A 21129-nucleotide genomic window follows, 5' to 3' on the forward strand; every position below is an offset into this window, starting at 1 on the left:
CCACAACGCTAGTGGGTAGGAAAGTCCTTGCTAGTGGGGACAGGGAGGAGGTAGGAAGCCGTAAGGCTGGATTGCTGCTTGTACCTGTCGGCGGCTGTGCGCTCGTCTCCTCACTCCCACACGCGCCGGAGGCCTGAGATGGAAGCAGGCCGCAGCCAGATGGAACCGCGCGGAGTGGACGGCTGAGGTAGGAATCGAGTGTCTTATTCACCCAGGCGGACGATCGGGACGAGGTGGAGGGCTTGCCCGGCAATTTTTTCCCCATGTGCTGCGCTGGCGTGGCAGGAGAGTCTCCTTTAGCGGCTAATGGCGGCGGAGCTCTGTCTTCATGCGGCCATTCCTGAAGACGTCCAGGCCACGCCCCCGGATTCCATATTTTTAATAAAGACCAATTAATTATTTTTTTCTCAAAATGAGTATAATGCAATAATAAAAAAAAAAATAGCCTTATACTGTACCTGCTAGTTACTTAGACAAAGTTTCTTTTCACTTCTCTTTTATAGGGACACAGTAGGGGTGGGCGATATATACGATATGCAATATAAACAATATAAATTTGGCCAACGATAGAGATTTCATTTATATCGCCATAAGTGAAATGATTACTGTCCTCCACTGTAGTTTCTTCCCCAACACATACAAAAAGTAAGATTCTATGTTTAATGTATTTGTTTGTTTTATTCAATTTGTATCAAACAATTTTGTCAGTGCTTTAAGTGATTCTACAAGCTGTTTTTTTCTCCCCTGAGGGTACTATTTGATACAGAGAGAGAACCTGAGCTCTGTAAGATATAGAAATATATGAGTTGGAGAAAGATTTCTGATTTAAAGGCTATGTAGACCTTTTGGGGGCATTTTTCTTTAATATTGCATTGTACTTATTTTGAGCTAGAAATCATTTTTTAAATTGGTCTTTATTAAAAATATGGCTTTATTTTTTCTGTACAGAGCTGAGATGCTCTAGAAGAAACCTTTGACTTTTCAGTCTTTTCCATGAGTCCAGGAGCTGATGGACTCCTTATCTCTGCTCTCTGACATTATTAACACTCAATGTAGCTCAGTTCTTATCTTACTGATAAGAATGTGGCTTAAATAGGTGTTTGTTTATGACCTCTTGCCAGTTTAGAGATGAGGTTTATTAGATGACCAGCACAAAGTGAAAGTACTAGTCACAGAGTTAGAAAAACAGTTAACTCTTTGTGACAGAATGGCTCAATATTTTTAACCACTTAAGGACCACAGGTTTATACCCCCCTAAAGACCAGGCCCTTTTTTACAAATCGGCACTACACTACTTTCACCGTTTATTGCTCGGTCATGCAACTTACCACCCAAATGAATTTTACCTCCTTTTCTTCTCACTAATAGAGCTTTCATTTGGTGGTATTTCATTGCTGCTGACATTTTTACTTTTTTTGTTATTAATCGAAATTTAACGATTTTTTTGCAAAAAAATGACATTTTTCACTTTCAGTTGTAAAATTTTGCAAAAAAAAACGAGATCCATATAGAAATTTTGCTCTAAATTTATAGTTCTACATGTCTTTGATAAAAAAAAAATGTTTGGGTAAAAAAAAAATGGTTTGGGTAAAAGTTATAGCGTTTACAAACTATGGTACAAAAATGTGAATTTCCGCTTTTTGAAGCAGCTCTGACTTTCTGAGCACCTGTCATGTTTCCTGAGGTTCTACAATGGCCAGACAGTACAAACACCCCACAAATGACCCCATTTCGGAAAGTACACACCCTAAGGTATTCGCTGATGGGCATAGTGAGTTCATAGAACTTTTTATTTTTTGTCACAAGTTAGCGGAAAATGATGATTTTTTTTTTTTTTTTTTTTTTCTTACAAAGTCTCATATTCCACTAACTTGTGACAAAAAATAAAAACTTCTATGAACTCACTATGCCCATCACGAAATACCTTGGGGTCTCTTCTTTCCAAAATGGGGTCACTTGTGGGGTAGTTATACTGCCCTGGCATTCTAGGGGCCCAAATGTGTGGTAAGGAGTTTGAAATCAAATTCTGTAAAAAATGACCTGTGAAATCCGAAAGGTGCTCTTTGGAATATGGGCCCCTTTGCCCACCTAGGCTGCAAAAAAGTGTCACACATCTGGTATCTCTGTATTCAGGAGAAGTTGAGGAATGTGTTTTGGGGTGTCTTTTTACATATACCCATGCTGGGTGGGATAAATATCTTGGTCAAATGCCAACTTTGTATAAAAAAATGGGAAAAGTTGTCTTTTGCCAAGATATTTCTCTCACCCAGCATGGGTATATGTAAAATGACACCCCAAAACACATTCCCCACCTTCTCCTGAGTACGGCAATACCAGATGTGTGACACTTTTTTGCAGCCTAGGTGGGCAAAGGGGCCCATATTCCAAAGAGCACCTTTCGGATTTCACAGGTCATTTGTTACAGAATTTGATTTCAAACTCCTTACCACACATTCGGGTCCCTAGAATGCCAGGGCAGTATAACTACCCCACAAGTGACCCCATTTTGGAAAGAAGACACCCCAAGGTATTCCGTGAGGGGCATGGCAAGTTCCTAGAATTTTTTATTTTTTGTCACAAGTTAGTGGAAAATGATGATTTTTTTTTTTTTTTTTTTTTTCATACAAAGTCTCATATTCCACTAACTTGTGACAAAAAATAAAAACTTCCATGAACTCACTATGCCCATCAGCGAATACCTTGGGGTCTCTTCTTTCCAAAATGGGGTCACTTGTGGGGTAGTTATACTGCCCTGGCATTCTAGGGGCCCGAATGTGTGGTAAGGAGTTTGAAATCAAATTCTGCAAAAAATGACCAGTGAAATCCGAAAGGTGCTCTTTGGAATATGGGCCCCTTTGCCCACCTAGGCTGCAAAAACGTGTCACACATCTGGTATCTCTGTATTCAGGAGAAGTTGAGGAATGTGTTTTGGGGTGTCTTTTTACATATACCCATGCTGGGTGAGATAAATATCTTGGTCAAATGCCAACTTTGTATAAAAAAAATGGGAAAAGTTGTCTTTTGCCAAGATATTTCTCTCACCCAGCATGGGTATATGTAAAATGACACCCCAAACACATTCCCCACCTTCTCCTGAGTACGGGGATACCAGATGTGTGACACGTTTTTGCAGCCTAGGTGGGCAAAGGGGCCCATATTCCAAAGAGCACCTTTCGGATTTCACAGGTCATTTTTTACAGAATTTGATTTCAAACTCCTTACCACACATTTGGGCCCCTAGAATGCCAGGGCAGTATAACTACCCCACAAGTGACCCCATTTTGGAAAGAAGAGACCCCAAGGTATTCGCTGATGGGCATAGTGAGTTCATGGAAGTTTTTATTTTTTGTCACAAGTTAGTGGAATATGAGACTTTGTATAAAAAAAAAAAAAAAAAAAAAAATCATCATTTTCCACTAACTTGTGACAAAAAATAAAAAATTCTAGGAACTCGCCATGCCCCTCACGGAATACCTTGGGGTGTCTTCTTTCCAAAATGGGGTCACTTGTTGGGTAGTTATACTGCCCTGGCATTTTCCAGGGGCACTAATGTGTGGTAAGTAGGTAAATGACCTGTGAAATCCTAAAGGTGCTCTTTGGAATGTGGGCCCCTTTGCCCACCTAGGCTGCAAAAAAGTGTCACACATGTGGTATCGCCGTATTCAGGAGAAGTTGGGGAATGTGTTTTGGGGTGTCATTTTACATATACCCATGCTGGGTGAGAGAAATATCTTGGCAAAAGACAACTTTTCCCATTTTTTTATACAAAGTTGGCATTTGACCAAGATATTTCTCTCACCCAGCATGGGTATATGTAAAATGACACCCCAAAACACATTCCCCAACTTCTCCTGAGTACGGCGATACCAGATGTGTGACACTTTTTTGCAGCCTAGATGCGCAAAGGTGCCCAAATTCCTTTTAGGAGGGCATTTTTAGACATTTGGATACCAGACTTCTTCTCACGCTTTGGGGCCCCTAGAATGCCAGGGCAGTATAAATACCCCACATGTGACCCCATTTTGGAAAGAAGACACCCCAAGGTATTCAATGAGGGGCATGGCGAGTTCATAGAAATTTTTTTTTTTTGGCACAAGTTAGCGGAAATTGATATTTTTAATTTTTTTCTCACAAAGTCTCCCGTTCCGCTAACTTGGGACAAAAATTTCAATCTTTCATGGACTCAATATGCCCCTCACGGAATACCTGGGGGTGTCTTCTTTCCGAAATGGGGTCACATGTGGGGTATTTATACTGCCCTGGCATTCTAGGGGCCCTAAAGCGTGAGAAGAAGTCTGGAATATAAATGTCTAAAAAATTTTACGCATTTGGTTTCCGTGAGGGGTATGGTGAGTTCATGTGAGATTTTATTTTTTGACACAAGTTAGTGGAATATGAGACTTTGTAAGAAAAAAATAATAATAATTCCGCTAACTTGGGCCAAAAAAATGTCTGAATGGAGCCTTACAGGGGGGTGATCAATGACAGGGGGGTGATCAATGACAGGGGGGTGATCAATGACAGGGGGGGTGATCAATGACAGGGGGGTGATCAGGGAGTCTATATGGGGTGATCACCACAGTCATTGATCACGCCCCTGTAAGGCTTCATTCAGACGTCCGGATGCGTTTTGCGGATCCGATCCATCTATCAGTGCATCCGTAAAAATCATGCGGACGTCTGAATGGAGCTTTACAGGGGGGTAATCAATGACAGGGGGGTAATCAATGACAGGGGGGGTGATCAGGGAGTCTATATGGGGTGATCACCACAGTCATTGATCACGCCCCTGTAAGGCTTCATTCAGACGTCCGGATGCGTTTTGCGGATCCGATCCATCTATCAGTGCATCCGTAAAAATCATGCGGACATCTGAATGGAGCTTTACAGGGGGGTAATCACCACAGTCATTGATCATGCCCCTGTAAGGCTTCATTCAGACGTCCGGATGCGTTTTGCGGATCCGATCCATCTATCAGTGCATCCGTAAAAATCATGCGGACATCTGAATGGAGCTTTACAGGGGGGTGATCAGGGAGTCTATATGGGGTGATCACCACAGTCATTGATCATGCCCCTGTAAGGCTTCATTCAGACGTCCGGATGCGTTTTGCGGATCGGATCCATCTATCAGTGCATCCGTAAAAATCATGCGGACATCTGAATGGAGCTTTACAGGGGGGTGATCAGGGAGTCTATATGGGGTGATCACCACAGTCATTGATCACGCCCCTGTAAGGCTTCATTCAGACGTCCGGATGCGTTTTGCGGATCCGATCCATCTATCAGTGCATCCGTACAAATCATGCGGACGTCTGAATGGAGCTTTACAGGGGGGTAATCAATGACAGGGGGGTAATCAATGACAGGGGGGGTGATCAGGGAGTCTATATGGGGTGATCACCACAGTCATTGATCACGCCCCTGTAAGGCTTCATTCAGACGTCCGGATGCGTTTTGCGGATCCGATCCATCTATCAGTGCATCCGTAAAAATCATGCGGACATCTGAATGGAGCTTTACAGGGGGGTAATCACCACAGTCATTGATCATGCCCCTGTAAGGCTTCATTCAGACGTCCGGATGCGTTTTGCGGATCCGATCCATCTATCAGTGCATCCGTAAAAATCATGCGGACATCTGAATGGAGCTTTACAGGGGGGTGATCAGGGAGTCTATATGGGGTGATCACCACAGTCATTGATCATGCCCCTGTAAGGCTTCATTCAGACGTCCGGATGCGTTTTGCGGATCGGATCCATCTATCAGTGCATCCGTAAAAATCATGCGGACATCTGAATGGAGCTTTACAGGGGGGTGATCAGGGAGTCTATATGGGGTGATCACCACAGTCATTGATCATGCCCCTGTAAGGCTTCATTCAGACGTCCGGATGCGTTTTGCGGATCGGATCCATCTATCAGTGCATCCGTAAAAATCATGCGGACGTCTGAATGGAGCTTTACAGGGGGGTGATCAATGACAGGGGTGTAATCAATGACAGGGGGGTGATCAGGGAGTCTATATGGGGTGATCACCACAGTCATTGATCACGCCCCTGTAAGGCTTCATTCAGACGTCCGGATGCGTTTTGCGGATCCGATCCATCTATCAGTGGATCCGTAAAAATCATGCGGACGTCTGAATGGAGCTTTACAGGGGGGTAATCAATGACAGGGGGGTAATCAATGACAGGGGGGTAATCAGGGAGTCTATATGGGGTGATCAGGGGCTAATAAGGGGTTAATAAGTGACGGGGGGGGGGGGGTGTAGTGTAGTGTAGTGGTGCTTGGTGCTACTTTACTGAGCTACCTGTGTCCTCTGGTGGTCGATCCAAACAAAGGGGACCACCAGAGGACCAGGTAGCAGGTATATTAGACGCTGTTATCAAAACAGCGTCTAATATACCTGTTAGGGGTTAAAAAAAACACATCTCCAGCCTGCCAGCGAACGATCGCCGCTGGCAGGCTGGAGATCAACTCTCTTACCTTCCGTTCCTGTGAGCGCGCGCGCCTGTGTGCGCGCGTTCACAGGAAATCTCGGCTCACGCGAGATGACGCCTATTGGCGTTAGTGTGACCTGGGAGCGCCGCAGAAATGACGCCTTTCGGCGTTAGCGTGGCGGGAAGTGGTTAATAAAGGCCAATTGAAAATATGATTTGTAGCCAAAAATTAGTAAAATGCAATCGTAAACAAAATTTGCCTCCAAAGATGGACATAGCCTTTAAAATTTTCAATCCTGACAGGACTCCTTGGAGATAAATGAAGAGTCCTGATTACCCTGCACACACACATAGTGATTAACATTCTTCTGTGTATATATACTGATATTGGGAGAATTTAACCCCTTCCCGACCTTTGACGTACTACTACGTCATGGGAACCACTACGTTCCCACAATTTGACGTAATAGTACGTCATGGTGATCGCGCGGGCACCGAAGAGGTGCTCGCGCGATCACTGCAGGGGGCCGGCAGTCCGTGGTAGCCGGGCCCCTGCTGTATCCCCCAGCATCGCTGTAAAAGCCAATGCCAGCGGATTAACCCCTTCTATGCCGCGGATCGCGACATAGAAGGGGTTTGTGTCGGGTGAGTGATCGCATCGAGTCCCCGATGCGTCACAAGGCAGCCCGATGCCATGCAGAGCCTGTCCAATGCCTTGCACGGCATCGGGACCTGCTTTCTACGGGTGCCGAGGAGATCCAGCCTCAGGCTTGGTCTCCTAGGCAACCTGTTAGTGTATGACTCAGTGTCATACACTAACAGCCAATGCATTACAATACAGATATATTGTAATGCATTGCAGAGGGGATCAGACCCCCAAAAGTGAACATCAGAAATAAAGTAAAGAAAAAAAAAGTTTTAAAAAAGTGTTTTTAATAAAAATTAATAAAGAAAAAAAGAAACAAAAAACGCCCCTTTCCCCTTATTTTATAATAAAATGAAAATAAACCCAAAACCCACACATATTTTGTATTGCCGCGTCCTTAATGACCGGCTCTATAAATATATCACATGATCCACCCTGTCCGATAAACACCATAAAAAAATTAAAATGGTGTAAAAAAAATGCCATTTTTGTCACCTTACATCACAAAAAGTGCAACACCAAGCGATCAAAAAGGTGTATGTCACACAAAATGGAATCAATACAACCGTTGCCTTATCCCGCAAAAAATGAACCCCTACCTAAGACAATCGCCCAAAAAAAAAAAAACTATAGCTCTCAGAACATGGAGACACTAAAACATCATTATTATTGTGCTAAAGTTAAATAAATAAAAAAAATATACATATTAGGTATCGCCACGTCTATAACAAACAGCTCTATAAAAATATCACATGACCTAACCCCTCAGGTGAACACCGTAAAAAAAAAAAGCCATTTTTGTCACATTACATCACAAAAATTGCAACAGCAAGTGATCAAAAAGGTGTATGCCCCCCAATATAGTACCAATCTGACCGTCACCTCATCCCGCAAAAAATGAGAACCTACCTATAAGAATTGTTGCAAAAATAAAAAAGCTATGGCTCTCAGACTATGGATACACTAAAATATCATTAATTCGGTTTCAAAAATGCTATTATTGTGTAAAACTTAAATAAATAAGAAAAAGTAGACATATTAGGTATTGCCACGTCCGTATCGATCTACTCTATAAAAAAGTCACATGACCTAATCCCTCAGGTAAACGCTGTAAAAATAAAAAATAAAAATGGTGCCAAAACATAAATTTCTTCTTTTTTGGTTACCTTGCCTCACAAAAAACACAATATAGAGCAATTAAAAATCATATGTACCCCAAAATAGTACCAATAAGATTGGCACCTTATCCCGTAGTTTCCTCTGTAGGGGTGCATCAGGGGGTCTTCAAAAGGGACATGGCATCTAAAAACCAATTCAGCTAAATCTGCCTTCCAAAAACCATATGGCGTTCTTTTCCCACTGCGTTCTGCCGTGTGCCCGTACAGCCGTTTACGATCACATGTGGGGTGTTTCTGTAAACCGCAGAATCAGGGTAATAAATATTGAGTTTTATTTGGCTGTTAACCCTTGCTTTGCTACTGGAAAAAATTTATTAAAATGTAAAATCTGTCAAAGTGAAATTCTGAAATCTCATCTCCATTTTCCATTAATTCTTGTGGAACACCTAAAGGGTTAACAAAGTTTGTAAAATAAGTTTTGTATACGTTGAGGGTGTAGTTTCTAGAATGGGGTCATTTTTGGGTGGTTTCTATTATGTAAGCCTCACAATGTGACTTCAGACCTGGACTGGTCCTTAAAAAGTGGGTTTTGGAAATTTTCTGAAAAATTTTAAGATTTGCTTCCAAACTTCTAAGCCTTATAACGTCCCCAAAAAATAAAATGTCATTTTCAAAATGATACAAAAATTAAGTAGACATATGGGGAATGTAATCACTATTTTTGGAGGTATTACTATCTATTAAAAAACACTAGAGAACTGAAGCTCATAGACGTCCAAATATGAAAAATAGTATACTTTAGTTATAAAATCAATTTAATAATAAATACCATTAAAAAGGGGGGGGGGGGGGAATGAGCAAGAACACCATCCCAGCAATACAGAATCTGAATATATAAATGTCAAAATGACATGCACAATGATTTAATAAAAAGCGAGTTCTAGTACAAAAACATCACAGCAAAATTGCCAAGCAATGTAGCTACTCAATAGCAGGTAATATCCTCAGAAGGTACTATATAGTATGACACAGCAAGGAGCTGCTGTATACACCCACTGAACCGTATCCTGACTATATGTGACAAGCCATGAGTATGGATGGAGATAGCACGGACTCACCAGAAGTGACGGAGACCTGAATGCCTGGGATGGCGTTACCCCGATGCGCGTTTCGGAGAAACTGAAATTTGCTAATTTTTCCAAATTTTTGGTAAATTTTGTATTTTTTTTATAAATAAAAATGATTTTTTTTTTTACTAATTTTTACCACTGTCATGAAGTACGATATGTGATGAGAAAACAGTATCAGAATGGCCCGTATAACTAAAAGCGATTTAAAGTTATTACCACATAAAGTGACACATGTCAGATTTGCAAAAAATGGCCTGGGCAGGAAGGTGAAAACAGGCCCGGGGTTGAAGGGGTTAAAATAACTGAGTGTGTCTGGGGTAAGCAGGACTCCTCCTATGAGTCCTGTCAGGATTTACATGATGGAAAGGACAAGTGACAGAAAAAGCATAAATAGTAATAACTGCGTCCAGACCAGAGTATAAAAAACTAATACCAATATTCAAACTCACCCATTTGCAATTGTGGTCAATGGTGGACGCGACCCCCAACGCGCGTTTCAGCGTACCTTCGTCTGGGGGTAACATCATCATTGTGAATCATGCCTAATAAACCCACCAAACACCAATCCCAAAGAGGCTCCTCTTAATTGTAAAAGAGTATCAACTGAGTATAACTTCCAAGTGATGTCGTGCGGGGGTGTGTCCCTCATGTTGCCGCCTATACTCAGGTGATACTCTTTTATAGTTAAGAGGAGCACCCTAAGAAAAGGTTATGCAGCCTGCTTTGCCCAGGCTTCTATAGCTGTTGCCTCTAGTGACATGTCGAAATTTCTTAGGAAGACCCTCCTTCAGATTGAGAAGGATATTGATGAAGAAGGCGTTCCTATATACGATATCTTAGAGAACTTAGAGAACAAACTACCCTATCGGCGGCCTACCTTTGTGATGCCTCTACCCAGCAGGTTAAAGTGGCGGTAAAAGCGATGGGCCTTTCTATGGCAACAAGACTTTCTCAGTGGCTGACAACACATCCAAAGATAATTTATGTAGTCTACCCTTTGAGCCAGACACACTTTTTGGTTCAGAGCTTGATAAGCTCAAGGAGGGTTTGGTGGATAAAAATGGGAAGAACCTTCCCCAGTCCATTAGGTGTAAACGTGGTCATCCGAGAAGACGCAGGTCTTCCCAGAGAACTTGACAGTCTAGTTCACTAGTCCATGGAGTTACTGAGCCTAGGAAAAGATTTCAGAGAGGGATATTTAAGGGAAAGAAACCCGATTTCTCATGCCAGAGGTTCCAGGGAGAACCTTGGGTCCTAAACATAATCCACTATGGGTATTGCATAGACTTACTGTCTCATCTGCTAGACAGATTTGTCCTGACCAGTCCTCTTCCTTCTCCAGTCTTCTTATTTCCAAAACTTTCTTGAGACTGGAGGGTAATAATAGACCTCAGATTCCTGAATCGCCATTTCAGGAGGAAGAAATTCCGCATTCCTGCCACAGTTTTATGGGTTTTTATTTTACAGCGTTCCCTATGCAGTAAAATTGACTTGTTATATTCATCCTCCGGGTCATTATGATTACAACAATGCCACACTTGTATAGTTTTTCTTACGTTTTAATACTGAAAAAAATAAAAACAGAAAATGTTTTATTTATTTTTTTCATCGCCATATTCTGATCCCTATAACCTTTTTGTAGTCATGTGTATGGAGCTGTATGAGGGCTCATTTTTTGAGGGGCGATCTGTATGGGCTAAATATTGTTATAATTTAATTGCACGGGCGTTTACGGATGCCACGGTGCCTATAATGTTTGTTTAAAATGTTTATTTTTATTTTGAGGAAAGGGCGGTTAATTTGAACTTTTATATTTTTTTATATCTGTAAAAACTTTTTTTTACTTTTTTAAGTCACCCTAGGTGACTATAACTGGCAATTATTAGATTGCCTATTGTGTTGTGTGATGGGTATTTATAAATCACTGAACATACCGATTACCCATATACAAATACAGTGCTGCCATCTGCTGGCCTGTATTGGTATATACCAGTGATGGGTATTGGAGCCTACTTCAGGCTCTGTGCAATCATTGAGATATTACAGCTTCCCTAGTCTCAGCCAGGATATGCTGTTACAGGAATGAGAGCCCGCAGCTCCCGCGTTTGTTCCGCTCAGATCCCGTGGTCACATTTGACAAAAGTAGAAATATAACATGTCTGTGTAACAACCTCTGCAGAGACAAGTCGTGGCTGAAAGAATTTGTCATTAGTGTTGATCGCGAATATTCTAATCGTGAATTTTTATCGCGAATATCGGCACTTCGAGAATTCGCGAAGATGTAGAATATAGTGCTATATATTCGTAATCGCGAATATTCAAGATTTTTTTTCATCAGTAACCTCCCTTCTTGCTTGTGGGCCAATGAGAAGGCTGCAATGTCTTTGAGCTTAGCAACATCCCTAGCAACCAATAGGAAAGTTGCCTACCCCTTACTATATAAGAACCTCCCCAGCAGCCATTTTCTGCAGTTTTTTTGCAGTTCTGAGAGAGAGAGCAGTGTTATTGCTGTGCTCTGTGCTTTCATCTGGATCCAATTCCTTATCCAATTACATTAGTTAGTTAGCTTATATATATAATACAGATATTTAGTGGGAGATAGTCGGTGTAGGTTATATCCTGATATAGTGTAGCTGATAGGTTCCAGTGCAGGGTGTTAGGTAGTGTGATAGGAATTACTGTTTCTCTGCTATCCATACATACATGCTACAGACATAGTGCTGTGATATCACAACGATACTTAGTGCACCAATCAGTAATATATACTCAGACCTGATAAAATGTGAAGTTGCATGTATTGCGCAAAAAATATGCACATCATTAGTGCCGATTTGCGCAATCGCGAAATTAATGGCTGGAGATCACGAATTTTAGAATGAGAAAAATTCGAATATTGCCTATGCCGCTCCTCACTATTTGTCATGGCGGTCTGGGTAAAATGGAAAAGATGAGGAAAGAGAACATCTACAATCAAAGGAGATGTCACTGGATGTAAGAGGTATGTGGTGCTTGTATTCTCCTATATGTTTCGTAGTGCTGGCAGACAGTATCCTGTAAGCAGAGCCGACTCTTTTTTTATTATAATTATATGTATTTTAAATTAGGAGACTAAAAATTTAATTCGGCTTTTAAGTTTTTCGGTTAAGGAGCCAATAGTCCCTAGGTATATTTTTTAGGTCATCAATATCAGATCTGCGGGGGGCCAACTCCCGGCAACGATCAGCTGATCGTTGAAGAGACCGCAACGCTGATAGGAGCGCTACCTTTTCTTCACTGTTTACCTGGTTGCCTTCGCAACTGAAGCGTTGAGCAGTGTAATTACAACTCACCCGTCTCATTCACTTCAATGAGACGGCTTCTTCTGTTAGTGAATAGGACGGATATGTCCCATAGAAGTGAATGGGAATGGAGCAGTTGTAATTACACGTGCTCACCAATGCAGTTGTGACTGAGCCGGTACACAGTGAAGAGAAGGCAGCCGGAGGGGAGGAGAGAAGGGGGAAGGAGTCTGTGGTAAGAAATAAATAACAGACCCAGAAAAAAAGCAAAATAGAATACATAAAGAGCTGTCATAACCAAATACCATATACTTCCTGACCACATTAACCCCTTCCCGACCTATGACGTACTACTACGTCATGGGAACCACTGCGTTCCCGCAATTTGACGTAATAGTACGTCATAGTGATCGCGCAGGCACCGGAGCGGTGCGCGTGCGATCACTGTAGGGGCCCGGCAGTCCGTGGTAGCCGGGCCCCTGTCGTATCCGCCAGCATCGCTGTAAAAGCCGATGTCGGCGTATTAACCTCTTCTATGCCGCGGTCTGCGATGACCACGACATAGAAGGGGTTTGCATCGAGTCCCCGCGCTGCTGTGGCGGGGACCCGATGCGACACAAGGCAGCCCGATGTCGTGCAGAGGCTGCCCAATGGCTTGCACGGCATCGGGAACTGCCTTCTACGGGTGCCGAGGAGATCCAGCCTCAGGCTGCGTCTCCTAAGCAACCTGTTAGTGTATGACTCAGTGTCATACACTAACAGGCAATGCATTACAATACAGATGTATTGTAATGCATTGCAGAGGGGATCAGACCCCCAAAAGTGAATGTCCTAAATAAAGTAAAGAAAAAAAAGTTAAAAAAAATTGTTTTTAATTAATAAAGTAATAAAATTAATAAAGTAAAAAAGAAAAAAAACGCCCCTTTCCCCTTATTTTATAATAAAAAACACAAAACCCACACATATTAGGTATCACCGCGTCCGTAATGACCGGCTCTATAAATATATCACATGATCCACCCTGTCCAATAAACACCATAAAAAAATAAAGAAGAATACAAAAAATGAGACCCTACCTAAGAAAATCGGTCAAAAAATAAAAAAGCTATGACTCTCAGACAATGGAGACACTAAAATATGATTCTTTTTTGCTTCAAAACTGCTATTATTGTGCTAAAGTGAAAAAAATAAAAAACTATACATATTAAGTATCGCCACGTCAGTAACAACCAGCTCTATAAAAATATCACATGACCTAACCACTCAGGTGAACACTGTAAAAAAATAAAATATAAAAAAAAAAATTCTATTTTTGTCACATTATATCACAAAAATTGCAACAGCAAGTGATCAAAAAGACGTATGCCCCCCCAAAATAGTACCAATGCCCCCCAAAAAATGAGACCCTACCTAAGAGAATCGGTCAAAAAATAAAAAAGTTATGGCTTTCAGACTATGGAGACACTAAAATATCATAATTTCAGAAATGCTATTATTGTGTAAAACTTAAATAAATAATAAAAAGTAGACATATTAGGTATTGCCACGTGCATAACGATCTACTCTATAAAACAGTCACATGACCTAATCTCTCAGGTAAACGCTGTAAAGATAAAAAATAAAAACTGTGCCAAAACATACATTTTTTTGTTACCTTGCCTCACAAAAAACTTAATATAGAGCAATTAAAAATCATATTTACCCAAAAATAGTACCAATAAAACTAGCACCTTATCCTGTAGTTTCCAAAATGTGGTCACTTTTTTGAGTTTCTACTGTAGGGATGCATCAGGGGGGCTTCAAATGGGACATGGCATCTAAAAACCAGTTCAGCTAAATTTGCCTTCCAAAAACCATATGGCGTTCCTTTCCTACTGCGCCCATACAGCAGTTTACGATCACATGTGGGGTGTTTCTGTAAACCACCGAATCAGGGCAATAAATATTGAGGTTTTTTTGGCTGTTAACCCCTGCTTTGCTACTGGAAAAAAATGGATTAAAATGTAAAATCTGCCAAAAAAGTGAAATTCTAAAATGTTATCTCCATTTTCCATTAATTCTTGTGGAACACCTAAAGGGTTAACAAAGTTTGTAAAATCAGTTTTGTATACCTTGAGGGGTGTAGTTTCTAAAATGGGGTCATTTTTGGGTGGTTTCTATTATGTAAGCCTAACAAAGTGACTTTAGACCTGAACTGGTCCTTAAAAAGTGGGTTTTGGAAATTTTCCGAAAAATTTCAAGATTTGCTTCCAAACTTCTAACCCTTCTAACGTCCCCAAAAAATAAAATGTAATTTTCAAAATGATCCAAACATGAAGTAGACATATGGGGAATGTAAAGTAATTACTAGTTTTGGAGGTATTACTATCTATTATAAAAGTAGAGAAATTGTAATTTGGAAATTTGCTAATTTTTCCAAATTTTAGGTAAATTTGGTATTTTTTTATGAATAAAAATGATTTTTTTTTTACTCATTTTTACCACTGTCATGAAGTACGACATGTGACGAGAAAACAATCTCAGAATGGCCTGTATAAGTAAAAGCGTTTTAAAGTTATCACCACATAAAGTGACACATCAGATTTGCAAAAAATGGCCTGGGCAGGAAGGTGAAAACAGGCCCGGGGTTGAAGGGGTTAAAAGGGTTGTCCACGTTTTTATATTGATGACCTGTCCTCAGGATAGATCAACAATATCAGATCAGTTGTTTGAAATAAAACCAGCATTTTGCCCTGTCCCCCCGAGTGAAATTGAGGGTGTAAAGCAACTTTTTCTTTATGGCTGCCCCATAGAAATAAAGAGATGGCAGCCTTGCATGCGCGGTGCACCCTCCTGTTCTAAAGATAGGTGCGTGTCCCAGCGGTGGGACCCGCACCTATCAGATATTGGAGGCATATCCTAGCAATATGCCCCCAATGTCTGAGGGGAGACAGCCCCTATAAGTTTGAATGAGGAATGTAATTTTTACTGTGTAGTTATAGAACTCTTGGTTACTTAATACCTTCAGCATTTACTAGTAATATGGCTTATTTGTGTATTTCTACTACATTGCTGTTCTTTATAGTATTTAGAATTTGTCATGTTATTTTACTGCTCTGTATTTTTCCGACATGAGAAATGTATACTTTGTTTTATTATCATCAATGAAAGGAGCTATTTTATGAATATTAAAATAGTTGTATGTACCTCTGTTTATATTGGGTGGGAACATTTTTGATCAATTTCTATGTATACAATTTGCCAATAGCAATTAGCATCCCTGTTCCAAATGTTCTATCTGCCTGCAATAATTAAAGGGCATCTGTCAGATTTGTACCTATGAAATTGGCTGACCTGTTTCTATGTGTGCTTGGCAGCTGAAGGCATCTGTGTTGGTCCCATGTTCATATGTGCCTGCATTTCTGAGAAAAATTATGTTTTAATACATACAAATGTGCCACTAGGAACAACCAGGGTGTTGTCATTACACCTGGAGGCTCAGTTCTCTCTGAAACTGCTGCGCCATCTTCACTTTGATTGACTGAGTTATACAGTAAAAACATCATCGCTCCTAGCCCTGTCAATCAAAGTGCAGAGGGTGCGGCAGTTGCATAGAGAGCCGAACCTTTAGGCCTCCTGCACACGAACGCGTGCGCCCCGTGGCTGTGCACGAACACTGACCGTGAGGCAGCTGCAGCGCATCGCGGACCCATTCACTTTAATGGGTCCGCGATCCGCCCGTTCCGCAAAAAGATAGGACATGCCCAACTTTTTGCGGAACGGAAGTACAGGACGAAACCCCTAGGAAGCACTCCGTAGTGCTTCTGTGGGTTTCCGTTCCGTGCTTCCGCTCCGCACCATTGAAGTGAATGGGTCCGCATCCGTGATGCGGAATGCCCATGGAATGGCACCCGTGTATTGCGGATCCGCAAATGCGGTCCGCAATAAGGCCACGGGGCGCACACGTTCATGTGCAGGAGGCCTTAGGTGTAACTGCAACTCTGAGTTCCAGCTAAATCAAATCACATGGATATGTTGGGGTTAGAAAAGTACATCTATGTTCCAGCAGAAAGAAACCCCTAAAATCACAATTTTATTTTATTTATTAATATACGTTAAAAAGATCCAAGACGGACCTCCAATACCAAAACAAAAAATTACCAAAAAGTGGGTTACTGATAGACTGCATCCAGATAAGTGATAATACTTCTGGGGAAGGGGAATGAATTGTCCCTATATTTACCCCTATCCTAAAACCTCAGCCCAGGGAGGACCCCTGATAGTGGAGACCCCCTGTCCGGCTGAGGTTTAAGGATAGGGGTAAATATAGGGACAATTCATTCCCCTTCCCCAGAAGTATTATCACTTATCTGGATGCAGTCTATCAGTAACCCACTTTTTGGTAATTTTTTGTTTTGGTATTGGAGGTCCGTCTTGGATCTTTTTAACGTATATTAATAAAATTGTGTAACTGCAACTCCCCTCTTTCTCCTAGAGGCTCATTTGCATACATTAAAACATATCTAAAGTGGTGAAGTCACAAACAAATGAATACAAGTGACTAGCTTCTTAGTATTGAATACAAGTGCTGTTCTTCCTAGTATTGAGGAACTGTTGTTAGGTATTTGTTTGAGACTGGTCTGCCCTCACAAGGGGGTCCTTGATGTTCCATTGTGTCTTCAAAGCCATCATGACAGGGTTGGAGAATTACTCCGTCAGTTTAATAATGGCCAGTGGTTTCTGATTGACTGTTGAATCTTAAGCATAATGGGTGATAAGTGTGTAAAATTTGGTTATTGGTGTCAAATTTGTTAGTCTGTGAAGGATCTGGGAGACAACGGGATAGCTCCTTATTGAGAAGGGATGATGAGTAGCTATGATTTTTAAATTTAGTGGCCATATTATGTAATCTATTCTGTAATAAAAATGAATCAGAGACTGCACTTAAAGAGTTCCTAGTGGAGCGTGGGTGACAACTTGTGTAGAAGAGAAGACCATTCCAATCTATTTGTTTTGAGAAAATGTCAAGAGATAAAGCTGTTCTCATCCTTTCACACTAGGATGTTAAGAAAACTGATTTCACTAGTAAGGGAATTTAAGGTGAATTTCAGTTCTGGCCTAAACTGGTTGATTTCAAGGAAGAAGGCTTATAAATTGTCGAGGGGTCCTCCTCATACTGTACACAATGACTCAGTTGTAGAAAGTGGCAGGTATCTACGTCAGAAGATCTAGAGTTTTTTTTTATTATAGGGGTGAGGGTTTTTTCAAGAAAAATGGACAACAGGGCCAAAATAGAGTCCATCAAAGCAGGGGCGTAACTAGAAGTGACTGGGCCCCACAGCAAATATTTGTAAGGGCCCCTCCAGCGCGGTTCGCACCTCCCTCCTCCTGAGTAAACCCCACTCCTTTGGCACAGTGTAGCGGTATACTGTATATTGTGTGGCACAGTGTATGCTATATGTGTATAACATAAACATATTTCACATGAAAACTTACAGTTACTTGGCCCTTGGGGATCTCGGACGCCACTTCAACACTTGGCCGGGGGCTCGGCGGAGCTGATGTTGTGCTTTTTCCTAATGAGAAAGATTTCATAATAAGGATTTGGAGAAGGGGCAGAGGGATAGCAGAGCAGGGAGAGGCTGGTGCTGCTACTAGGGGGTCATACCATGGGGGAGTAATAAAGCCCACTATAATGCCCCCCCCCCCAGTAGTAATAATTCTCCTTATAATGTGACAGTGCAAAAATACCCCCTTGTTACGCCCCCAGTTGAGCTAATGTCCCCATAGTGCCCCCATAATGTCCTAGTATAAAATACCCCTATATAGTGCCCCCAGTAAATTCCCCCATAGTGCTCCTCTCCCCCCTTCCTGCTAGTGCCCCCCATAATGTACCAGTATAAAATGCCCCATATATAGTGCCCCAGTAGATGCCCCTCAGTGTCCGGCCTCTGATAGGCTGCCGGGCCTAGTGTCCCCCATAATGCCCCCCAATAATGTGTAAGTAAGTGTCCCCATAGATGCCCCCCCATAATGTGCCAGTATCAAGTGCCTCTCTCCTCCCCCCCACATGTCCCAGTATCATAGTGCCCTCTCCCCCCCCATGTGCCAGTATCAAGTGCCTCTCTCCTTCCCACCCCCCATGTCCCAGTATCATAGTGCCAAACCCCCCCCCATGTGCCAGTATCAAGTGCCTCTCTCTTCCCCCCATGTCCCAGTATCATAGTGCCATCTCCCCCCCAAAAAAAGTGGCAGTATCAAGTGCCTCTCCCCCCCATGTGCCAGTATCATAGTGCCACCCCCCCACAAAAAAAGTGCCAGTATCAAGTGCCTCTCTCCCTCCCCCCACCATGTGCCAGTATCAGGTGCCTCTCTCCCCCCCATGTGCCAGTATCAGGTGCCAACCCCCCCTCCCCCCCAGGTGCCAGTATCAGGTGCCAACCCCTCTCCCCCCCATGTGCCAGTATCAGGTGCCTCTCTTCCCCCCCCATGTGCCAGTATCAGGTGCCAACCTCCCCCCCCCCCCCATGTGCCAGTATCAAGTGCCTCCCGCTCCCCCCATGGCAGTAACAGTCGGGTATTAAAAAATAATAATAAACACTTCTACTTACCTCCATGTCAGCGATGCGATGCAGCCTCTTCCTGTGTCCCACCCTGTATGTCCATATATGGAGTCAGTGCTTGTATTTCAGAAAAGTATCTGCTGGGATTCAAACCCATGACCTTCTGTATCAGAGGCAAAGCACTTAACCACAAGACCATAAAAGCTGCCTTGCTGCTGACTGAAAAAATATGAGACTTCTACTGTTATAGCTGGCTAAGTGTACATCTATACACATGACAGCTGCTCATATATAGAGATATAGCAGAGCTGAGTGTGCTGGCACAGCTGTCTTATAGAGATATAGCAGTGCTGGGTGTGTTGGGGCAGCTGTCATGTGTATAGATGTACACTTAGCCAGCTATAACAGTAGAAGTCTTTTTTCAATCAGTTGTAATGCAGCCTTTATGGCTGTGAGGGTAAATGCTTTGCCTCTGATACATTGGAGGTTGTGGGTTTGAATCCCAGACACATCGGGAGACTTTAGGAGACAGTAAGATTAGATCACATTAGCGAGGGGGCCTGGTCAGCCGCTGCTGCTGTGAAGGGGCCCTGAACATTAAGACAAGAATCGATATTTAACTAACTTGAAAATAAATTGTCACACACGCTGCCGGGGCGCCGGGCCCCTAAGCAGCTGCTTCCCCTGTTTCCCCGGTAGTTACGCCACTGCATCAAAATAACAATAGGCCTTCCTAGGGTTTTGTAAAGGAATTTATGTATCTTTGGTAAGATGTAAAATACTGTGGATTGAGAAAGTAAGGGTGGGTTCACATCTGCGTTCTGGATTCTGTTATGGCTTTGAAAATAACGGAATCCATGAGACGGACGTCAAAAACCAGGACGTTCTGCTGCCCATAGACTTGTATTAGGACTGAAGTCAAAACGGAATGCCTCTTAAAGGCTTCCGCTTTGACGTCCATCTCATGGATTCGTTATTTTCCGTTGTAACATGTTATAACGGAAAGCCATAACGGAATCCAGAACGCAGATGTGAACCCACCCTAAGTATGTTTTATTATCAAATGTACCTCTCTTGATAAGTATCAAAGTACTTGTTGGATCTTAATGCAGATGGAGTAGGATCTGAGAGGACCCTACAGATTGCGAAGGTGTCAAACAGTTTGTGTTGTACTTCCTCCATATAGTCCATCACTACAATAGCTCCGCCCATATAGGTGGGCTTGATGACAATATTTGGTAAGGCCGTGGTATGTGCGTAAGTAATTTTGTTGGTATTGGGTACGTATACTTTTAATGGCCTGGTTGATTAGACCAATAACTTTTTCAGTGGTACATGTGTGGTGGAAAAAAATTGCTATAGGTCCCCAGACTCAAGTTCGTTATTGCAAAAAATGGCCACGGAGGGAGAAAGGCGCTCATAGGGTGAGTATGTCAAATAAACAGTGTCCTCCAAACACAGGTGGGTTAATTGTGTTCACCTGTTCAGGTTGCACCAATATTGGGCGCAACCACAATGAAGGCCAACTGGAGAAGTAACTGGTTGGTGCTGCCGATTCAGTCTGAAATCTCCTTAGGCGGGGGCCAGACCGCCAACCGGGTGAACAATAGTACTGGAGCTCCACTGGACCATGGAAGTCAAGAGAGCGTGTGGACATAAGGTTTATTGTAAGACAACGCGTTTCAGGGTTCTACGGACCCCTTTATCAAGTCTGTGAGGCTGCAGAGGAAGGGACCAGAAGCATGGGTGTTCGCTGGCGGCACGTGGGGCGTCTGCTTCACTATGCTCATAGTACTCAAGTTCGTTATTGACAGTTCTGGTGTTGTTGATGGATAATAGTGGCCTGGTGGCTTCTCTGCAGCACCTGCACCACCATCCCAAGCTAAAGGGTGAATACCAATGGGCTGCCAGGATAATGTCCTTAGGTTTAGCCCAAAGTCAAAAACTGTTGGTTCACAAAACTGTTCCAAACC

Source organism: Bufo bufo, chromosome 4, assembly GCF_905171765.1.
Source record: "Bufo bufo chromosome 4, aBufBuf1.1, whole genome shotgun sequence".
Taxonomy (NCBI): domain Eukaryota; kingdom Metazoa; phylum Chordata; class Amphibia; order Anura; family Bufonidae; genus Bufo; species Bufo bufo.